The following is a 10,337-nucleotide window of genomic DNA, read 5'->3' as shown; positions in this document are numbered from 1 at the left end:
GCAGACTGAGTAAAACTCCGCGGAGCTGCGAGCTTTATGTGGATTAAATAGATATATCACGGAGTTCCTCCTCTTCCTCCTCCTCCTCCTCTGTTCATCCCTCCCTCCTCCCTCCTCCTCACCCCTCCCTCCTCCTCTCCTCACCTCCCCATCTCTCTCTCTCTCTCTCTCTCCTCTCTCCCCTCCCTCCCTCGCCTGCTAATTTTTTATGCATTTTTCTAAACTGTCATGGCGATTTTGTGTCCTTGGAAATAAAAAGCGCCAGTGTTTTTCGGGCTAACCGGGAGGATGTCTCGCCGGTGAGAGCGCGTGTCCGGCGTCCGGAGCAGGTGAGCAGTGAGCCGGGGAGGGTTTTTCCGTGGAGAGATGTCCCCGAGAAGGAGTTTTTAGAGGCTGTCCACACGTGTAAGGAGAAGGGGGCTGTTATAATGTATTTACAACAGCGATGCAGTGACATTACAGAGCTAGCGGGAGAGAGCTAGCTCGGTAGCAGCAGGGCGCTAACATGAAATAGGACACAGTGTCTCCTTGTCTCTGTAGGTGTGTGTTGTTGCGTGTGTGTTTTTCATAGCAAGTCGCCGTTTTGCTCGCCGGGAACTTCTTTCTTTTTTTTTTTTTTTTCCTCCAAGCTAGCTCTCCCAACTTGTGGCAATCCGGGGGCTTTCAACAATTCAAGCTAGCAGTGGTGTTAGCCCCTCTGCGTCTGCTAGCGTTCGTTACAGCCAAAAACCTCAAAGAGGTGTAAGCTAGGCTGTTAGCCCCGTTAGCCCCCCGAAACATTTTGTAGCTATAGCAGCCAGGTATGTGTGCGGCCACGTAATGAGTCACCCAGGTACAGGGTTAGTGTGTCCGTCTGTGCACACACTTTCACCTGGCCAGGTGGAAAACACCGTGGGGGCAACAGACAAAGGGTGTGCCAAGAGCTAACCCCCCCCCCAGTCATTGTGGTCTGTTTTTTTTCTTCTGGATAACTGCACAAATTGTACACGTTATAAATAAGTTAAAGCTCTAAAGTTGTATAGGTTTGCACATTATATTGATACTCAGTGGTCAAGACTTTGCCGGCTGCAGGATGTTTTTCTCCACACCTGTCAGGATCATGATATCCTCCAGATTTGTTTCCTTAAATCCAATGGATTTGACATTTAAGAGATTATTCTATGCGAGCAATTATTTATGAAGAAAAGTATATTTGGCATACCTTATGTATTTTTCTCCTTTGGAAAAGTACATCAAAGTCAAACAATCAAACAACTAATTGATTAATCACCTGATCATTTCAGCTCTAATCTTAAAGTAGACACATTATCGTAGGGCTGGATAGGTAGCAGAGCTGCAACGATTAGTCCGGTAATCGATCAGTTGTCAACTATTGAATGAATGTTGTCCTCCACAGATTTTACCTCAAATCCTCGGTATTTGGCATTAAGCTGCAACTGCTCAATTAGTTGCCAGCTATTGAATTAATCACAAACTATTTTGATAATCTCTAAGTTCTTTGAGCAATCTTTTAAGAAACAAAAGTTAAAATTCTCTGTTTCCAGCCTCTTAAATGTGAATGTTTTCTTCTTTCTTTCCTCCTCTATGACAGTAAAGTGACTATTTTTGGATGGTAAACAAAACAAGACATTTGAGGACGTCATCGTGAGCTGATGATGATTTTGTCCTCCACCGATATATCCTCAGATCCTCTCTATGTGGTATGAAGCTACAACTAATTGATTAGTTGACAACTTTAAACACCAACTATTTTGATAATCGGTTAATCAGTTCAGATCATTTTTTTTAATAGGAAAAAGTACATTTCGTATATAATTTTTGGCATTTTCCTTTGAAAAACCACATAAAAATTAAAGGACTGAACAACTAATTGATTAATCAACTGATCATTTCAGCCCATATCTTAAAGGAGACACATCAGTGTAGGGCTGGATAGGTAGTATAGCTACAACAATTAATTGAGAAATATATTAGTTGTCAACTAATTAAATGAATCCCCAACTATTTCAGTAATCGATAGTAGTTAAAGAAGTTAAAATTCTCTTATTCCAACTTCTTAAATGTAATAAATATCTTTACTCCTCTATGACAGTAATGACATAATCACAATAAACTAAAAAATAAGTTAAAGCTCTAAAGTTTCCACATTATATTGAATGTTTAGAGTCAGGACTTTGTTGTCAGCCTGGCTGCAGGATGTCCACTCCTGTCAGGATGATGTTGTCCTACACAGATTTTCCCTCAAATCCTCTTTATTAGGCATTAAGCTGCAACTAATCGATTAGTTGTCAACTTTAAATTAACTACCAGTTACTGTTATAATTGATTAATCAGTGGGACTATTTTTTTTCAATAAAGAAAGTATATTTGGCATGTAATGTTTGGCATTTTTCCATGAAAAATTACATAAGCGAACAACTAATTTAAACATCTATTTAGTGCTGGAGTACATGGGTAGAAGAGCAACAATTATTTATTATCAGTTACTTTGAAACTATTTGAAATGATTGACAGCTATTTTGATAATCGCTAAGTTGTTTTGAAGAATTTCTGAAAGGAAAAACAGTTATAATCTCTGTTTCCAGCTTCTTAAATGTGAATATTTTCCAGTTTCTTTTCTCTTCTATGACAGTACATTGAATATTTTTGGATTATAAACAAAACAAGACATTTGGGGAAGTTGCCGTGAGCTTTGGGAAACAGTGACAACATTGTTCAACATTTTATAGACCAAATAATTGATCAGTTAATGGTGACAGTGAAAATGATGATTGTCACAGCCCTGATAGTTACAAACTTTAAATTAATCACCAACTGTTTTGTTTGTTTTGAGTAGTTTCCTAAGAAAATAAGTTTAAATTCTCTGATTCCAGCTTCTTAAATGTGAATATTTTCTGGTTTCTTTCCTCCTCTATGACAGTAAACTGAATATTTATGGATTGTAAACAAAACAAGACATTCAAGGGCGTCATCTTGAGCTTTGGGAAACACTCCGAATCAACATTATTCACCATTGTCTGACATTTTATAGACAAAGCAACTTTCTGATTAATGGAGAAAACAATCAACAGATTAATTGACAATGAATACGATCATCTCAAATCACTAATCTGCATTTGTAGTTGGGGAAGCATCCAATTTTCTGTCCTCTGTCTAATCTGGAAGTGATGCCTTTGTTTCGTGACGTACTGTAAGGTTGCTGGTTCGATTCTCAATACTTCCTGTGTAGTTTCAGGATGACACGGTTGTAGTGTGTCATCACCAGGCGGCATGGTGACCCAGTGTGTTGGTGTGTCTGTCCTCCCACAGCAGCATAAGACATGCAGCTGAGGCTATTTGAAGACTCTAATGAATGTGTCTGTCTGCCTACTTGTTCACTCATTTTTGTGCCTGTTTGCAGAACTGCGGCTGCACTTTGACTCCATCATTAAGTTGCTTCGGCGAGGAAAACTTTTGCCCCCTACTTAGTTGAGACAGTTAAAGCAGAAGCAGAGACAGCAGTGTACTTTGTTATATCTACTGGTACCGCACATTAGTTCTGCTTTATTACATTATGTTCTTCACACTGATGCAGGATGAATACATGATGGCAGATGTATTCAGCTGCTGTTTGTAGATAAAACACTGACATAGAACCAACGTTGCCAGTGTTGGTATTGAACACGTGACCTTTCTGTCACAGCACACCTTCATTCTGCTTATGACTTATTGGATAATGATAAGTATGTTTTCAGTAGCAATACTAATGCTCGGTTTACAAAAGATCAAGTCCACAGCCAACTGAAACCCTCTTTATGATAATTTTTAGGATGCAGACGACCTTTTTCCAATTGTGTTGACAGTGTGACCGCTGACATCTTTCAGGATCCACCTGTTGTATGGAAATGCAAGGGCGAAGATGCTCGAGCATATTCTGACTAAACAAGTATCACCTGTTATCTACATTTGAATCGAAGTAATAGTTGCAAATAATTTAATAATTGATCAGGACAGATGCTCATGGGAAGGGACATCTACACTCCATAGCCTCTTTGCTAGGTACGTCTATAAAATGAATACAACATGTGTGCCACAAATTCTACATTTAGGAAGATTTTGATGTTCAGTTCTTGGATTTGGTGACATTTTCATGCTTCAAATCAACCATCTGTTTATTATTGGGGTCGTAGTGAGTGGTGGTGTTGCACTGGACTTTATTATGCCGACATGTGTTTCCAATATTGTTTTCGCCCTCATCCCATTACAATGCAGTCCAGTTCAACATCACTGCAAAGTGCAACCTCCAGTATTATACATAGAGTTTAATGAATAGCTCCCTGATAGTAATAATGAAAACTGAGCATTGATTTCTTTGTATAAGTAGAATTCATGGATGAGCTGTTTTGTATTGATTATTTGAGTTTTCAGGTGCAAAGCACTACAGGGATATTTTAGTTTATAAATCACTGGTTGAAACTTTACACATGATTGTTCTGCAGGGAATTTAAAAACTGCCTGTTTCAGCATCTAAGTGATGACAGAAGTTATGGGATATTGATATATAGGGCACTGATGATAAAGCACATCTACCATAAAGACCTTATATTACTGCTTTTTAACAAACAATAACCAGCACATTTGCCTTTTCCCAGCTAAATTTAGCTGCCAACTTTTTCATATCTTATAAATAATTTAATACAACTTAATAATAATTAGCTGAATTGTTGTTACAGGTTTTGTAGGCACGCTCTGTCTGCACAGTGAATGACTAATCGCAATTCTACTTTGAGCAGACTTCATTTTTTCTGATTTATAAAAGAAAAACAGACTCTGGGTGTGCCCCAGTTCCATACTACATACTAACTGATGTCAGTCGGATGTCATACAAACTGCCGCTTAAAGGGACAATTCAACTGTAAAACAAAAATACATATTGTTCCATGCACGTGTGTGAGTCACAGAGTTTTGGAGATGTCTGCCTCCTCTCCAACATCATGGAACTAGATGGCACTCTTTCCAGAAATCGTGACCCGGTTACTCAAGATAATCCACAGACCTTGTTGTGAGCAGTTTCATGTAGGAACTATTTTCTTTCAACCAAACTACGGCAGCCAGTTGCATCACTGTTTGTGTCATACAACACACGATGTAAACATTAATGGTGTCCTCCTCGGCTGCTAAGCTCGCTAACCTATTGTCCATGAGTAGATACACGCTTGCTTCTGCGTTGTGATATGGTTGGCGGGTGTAGTGAGAAAATAGTTCTCACATGAAACTGCTCACAACAAGGTCTGTGGATTAACTTGAGCAACCGGGTCATGGTTTCTTTCAAATACATTTTTTTGGCGCTTTAAACACCAGAAGCTGAGTGCTATCTAGGTCACTGTACGGGAGAGAAGGCAGGCATCTCCAAAATTCAAAGAAATTACACCAAAACAATCCAGATGGATAAAAAGCACTATAGGAAGGAGGAAAAATATGTGTTTTGGGCTTGAGCTGTCCCTTTTTAAGAAAGGCACTGCCAATTAAACAACAAAACAAATTATGAAGTTATTATTATGTTATTTTTTGGCTTTCTGAGGAGTAGCTGTTTCCATCTACAGGTAGTCTTAATCTGTTGCAGCTGTGATTATCTCATCTGTTTATTGCACTGTGGGACAAGAGTGTACATCAGCAACACACACACAAATCAACGCAATCATCATTTCTCTTAGCATGACTGTTGCTGTTACAGCAAAAGTCTGTAAAAGACTGGCTTATATTAGTGTGCAATATATATTTGGTACACAACTTAAGACTGGCAGACATGACATTTATCATGAGAATCTGTGAATTAATCAAAAAGATTTGTTGCTGGTGGAAATAACGCTACATCTTCTATTGTGAAGAAAAAGAAAAGATGGTCTGGAGCAAATGCAGGTACTTTGTTAATCCATCACAAGGCAACACAGTGGCTGACTTATTTATATAACTTTCTGTTTTACTTTCCACCCTACAGTACACATAATTGTGCTTTATGTATCTAATCCAAACCAACTAGTGTCATATGATGCCATCAAACACCTTTTGTTTCCAGAAAATTGAAGAGGTTTATCACTCAAGCGATGAATGCAGTGGTCTCAGACAAAGCTCCAAAAAATAGACAATAATAATATTAACCTTTTTATTTGTATGGCACTTGGCAAGTGCTCTACAAACATAACAGGTTCATGTGAGGATTTGCAAACTTGTAAGGCACAGGATGATAAAGAGAAAAAGTCGAGCATCATGCATTCCCTCGTAGACACCATCTTTTTGATTACAGGGTCACAGGTTCAACTGCAGGTGTTTGCGCTGACAGGTGGCTGTGTGAAAAGTTCAACTTAAATACCCAGAAATTCTGTAAAGTGACACAAAGTTCACACAGCATGTTTCACCCTGGTAGACGTGAGGTTTTGCGATGCTTTCAGGCAAAAGATACCAGCGGGATTAGACACACACACACACACACACTGCTGTTATGAAGATGGCTTGTGTGTTATTTTTTTCATCCTTTGTCACATCTGTGGGTGGAGATAGATGAAATTAGTTTTTAGGCAGACAGGGTGAATCCTAGTGTAGAGTCTCATTCAGTGTCAATCAGCACCTCAATTAGTTGGGATGGAAGTTCTTCCTATTTTCTTTGTCTTTTAGGCCGAGAAGGCACCTGTACATTTATACAAAAATGTGAGTCTAATGGGTGTTGGATGATATATTGTCCCAGGAAACATATGGCAATAAACAATGTTATTCAGTCATTTTAACACCATTTTATGCCGCTGATATAGTGATAATATAGTAACAATAATAATAATGCAATTACACCATCTCAAAAAGGCAATAACCCTTCATTTCATAATATTTAGACATTTGTCTATGACGATGTAAAAGAGATAAAACATAGATAAAACAAAACCACACAAGTCTTCTAATGGTAGGGAAAACCCTTCTAGTTATTGTGGCACCACGTTGTTGACAAACATGCATGTCAACACAACGGGCAACATCGAGGTCAGCAAAAATGATTGAGGTCATGTACATACATAGATAAGTCGATAAGACATGTGCAATAAAAAAATAAGGTAATTATTGTGACAGGCCTGCCTTCAGGTACAGAGCTTAACATCTGTTCTCGGTAAAGGTTTCCAAGAAATGTCCTGTATAGCTCAGTTACAGAGGCTTTTGAATACTAGTGGAGGTATGAGTTCAGTCTTGTTGTGTCTTCTTTGATTAAGCCTCATCATGATGACTGAATAAGAAGAATCAGTTAACTTGTGAGGTGTATTATGTTTATTTCAAGATAATCTTATCAGTGATAATCTGATAATCTTATCAGTGTACAGATGACAAAGTGCCAGTTGTTGGGCACATCGTGAGGGCACCAGTGTTTGCCTATACTGTAAGTTCATATTATTACAAACTGTTTGAAAAAATCTGTGAAGGGAAGGAGAGCTGTAATAATTCATTGAATAATTGATAGGGTGATTGACAGCAGTTTTGATGATCATTTATTGTTAATTTGTCATTTTCAAGGAAAAGAAGCCACATTCACTGCTGTTTTGAAATCATTAGCCTGTAATAGTATGTGTTTTTGATGTATTGGTCAGACAAAATATGCTTTTTAAAGACTGATGTTTGTGTTTTAAAAGTAAAGACAAATTAGCATTAACACATCTCCACCCGTGTGTATGTGTGGAGCAGTCGAATGTCATTGTCAGTTAGCGTTAAGATCAGAGTTTGTGGTGCAGTGTGACCATTTGTCAAAAATTGGATTTACTTAAATATTATTTCAACCTGCTTGAGATCATTTTAGGCTTAAAAGCAAACTTTGTTACCTTAAATGAATATTGTCTATCACTTTTCAAGAAAAGAAACATTACGCTGATTTTCAGTCTGGATCTCTGCTGAAAACTGTAAAAGATTCTGCAGATTCAGTTTCCGTCTGCCAATTGGTCTCACGTAGCTAGACCTATCTCCACAACACTGTCAGTGATGGAGAACGGTCTGGCTGCATCAATTCTTATTTTGGTGTACAGGCAGAAATGCTTTGCCTGGTTTTTATTTCTTTAAACCAATCACAAACGTCTTGGAGTGGTGCAGCAATGGTGCCCTGCCAAAATAGTGTTGGGGCAAATTTGTTTTGCATATGTGGAGCCGAGCTCTGTTATTAAAATTTCTAAATCGAGAAGAGAATGTAACAACTTCTAAGTTGCCAATGTTTGTACCGTTGGCGACCAGGTTAGGCTTAGAGCAGTGGTTCCCAGACTTTTTCTTTAGATAACAAATTTTCAAGCCCCCACCCCTCGTCTTTTGCTTGCAAACTCCTTTAGAAATGATTTAAAACATTGTAATTAATAACAAACTGCAACATTTGTGTAGTCACTTTATAGTGTAAGCATTAAAAGTGCATCATCTTTTCTAGATTTTCACCGTGTAACAGCATTCATTGCTCTGAAAATATTTTTTAAACATCGCCTCTGCTCAAAAATGGCAACTCCCCAGGAAAAAAAAAAAAACATGAACATTTTCTTGGCAAGAAATGCACTATACTGTGCTGGTGAAGCCGAGGGCGAGATATTGCTTTCCATATTTCCTTGGCTTTGTTTTGGTTGTTGTCACGTTTGGTGTTGATTCATCGTCTGCTTTACGTTTACCGGGGAGTCCTGTCACAAACGTGTTCATGCTTTGCTAGCGGTGCAGAACCATGTCTCATCCATTTAGCCTCGCCAAGCTCCCCCTTCGTTTGAGAACCACTGGGTTAAGGGAAACTTGAGTGTAGGTTGCTAGCTTGGAGGTTGATGTTGTTTCCTGTAGGGTTTTTAAAAAGCTAACACGCTGATAGCCAACTGAAATAGTCAATGGCAGGTCTATATCCACAGTGATATTGTAAAGAATCAGTACCTGTGTTTAGGTCTTCTCTGTAAGCTGCGAGTCTTTCTCCGTAAACGTAGTAACTTAGACATTGGCTTCAGTGTGGTGATTTGGTTCAATGGATGGAAAAAGCTGGGGGATTCACTTGTGACCTTTTTAAATATAGCACACAATAGTCTAAATATGTCAATGTCACAGTAGTAGCGGACTAGGTCAGCTGGATGAAAGAAGGAGAAATGTGTCAGCGGGCAGGTGATGCTGCAGAGGTGGAGATGTGGAGGTGATCAGTGATTTATCTAATTAATATGAGAAGTCTGACTGTGTTGTAACACGGGCTGCCTCTGACAACACTGTCCGCTCCTTTGTTTGTTCCCTCGTGGGAGCGTCGTACAGCTGAAGCAGGGACGGAGCGAGGAGGAGCTGTGTTCCATTTTAAAGATACACTCCCCGCTCTGTGCATGCAAACACACACACACGTTTGTAAGGAACACGGCTGTATTTTGTTGTGATTTTAGCACAGCCGGCTGCTCCTCCTCGTCCCCATTAAGTGAGTCGTCTCCTGACGATTCTCAGCCGCAGTAACCGTGAGGCTCCTCTGCTCTTTTGTGCAAGCAAGGGCAAGTGATTGAGCGACGGGAATAAGGTCATTGAAAAGTGAACGGGTCTGTCCGCTGAGACAGCCGAGAAGGATTTCTGTCTGCGGCTGCTTAGTAAAGTCTGCTGTAGCACCCACTTTTACAGGTGATAAAAATAAATCCTGGAGGCTGTTTATTCTGGAAGTGATTTAATCGGCAATACTTAAAACTGCAAATTGGATTTATAGTGTGTAAAAATCCCCATAAATGACAAATGTTTTATCTAAAATAGATCTGCTGCTCAAAGATGTTTTAATTATTGATTAATCCAATGATTATTCTAGGGGCTGGCATATAAAATTGTCAGAAAATAGTGGAAAATGGCTTTTTAAGACCCCAAGGTGTCTTCAAATTTCTCGTTCTGTCTGACGTAAGACCGAGAAAATCCTCACTTTTGAGAAGTTTGAACCAGAGAATATTAAATGTATATTAAATATTCAACTTGTTAAATGTGAACATTTGCTGGTTTCTTCCCTCTTCTGTTACAGTGAACTGAATATCTTTGGGTTGTGGACAAAACAAGACATTTGAGGATGCCATTTTGAGCTTTGGAAAATACTGATTGAATTTTTTCACCATTTTCTGATGGTTCATAGACAATTAATGGAGAAAATAACTGACAGATTTATGGACAATGAAAATGATCATTAGTTGTAGCCCTAAAACGTTGTTGGAACCATTATGTTAATATCAATAAGGATATTTCAGAGTCTGACTGATCATTGAAATCAGATAAATCAGATAAACCGATTCCAATATATCTGTGATAAGCCAATAGCGACCAATAATATTGGCCTGCTGAGCTCTAATTTTCATATATCCCTAAATATCACT

General features: G+C 38.7%; 1 protein-coding gene across 1 annotated transcript in view; it reads left to right on the top strand.

Annotated features, from left to right (window-relative positions):
- Positions 1 to 209: 209 nt before the first annotated feature.
- chd6 (chromodomain helicase DNA binding protein 6) overlaps positions 210 to 10,337 on the top strand; it is a 98,739-nt gene continuing 88,611 nt past the window's right edge. The window contains exon 1 of the mRNA XM_073467762.1: positions 210 to 329. The gene's annotated coding sequence lies outside the window, so the exon portion shown is untranslated. The remainder of the gene's footprint in view (positions 330 to 10,337) is intronic.

This window comes from Pagrus major, chromosome 6, assembly GCF_040436345.1.
Source record: "Pagrus major chromosome 6, Pma_NU_1.0".
Lineage (NCBI taxonomy): Eukaryota > Metazoa > Chordata > Actinopteri > Spariformes > Sparidae > Pagrus > Pagrus major.
Note: the sequence above shows the minus strand (reverse complement) of the source record. Positions and strands in the feature narration are given on the sequence as shown.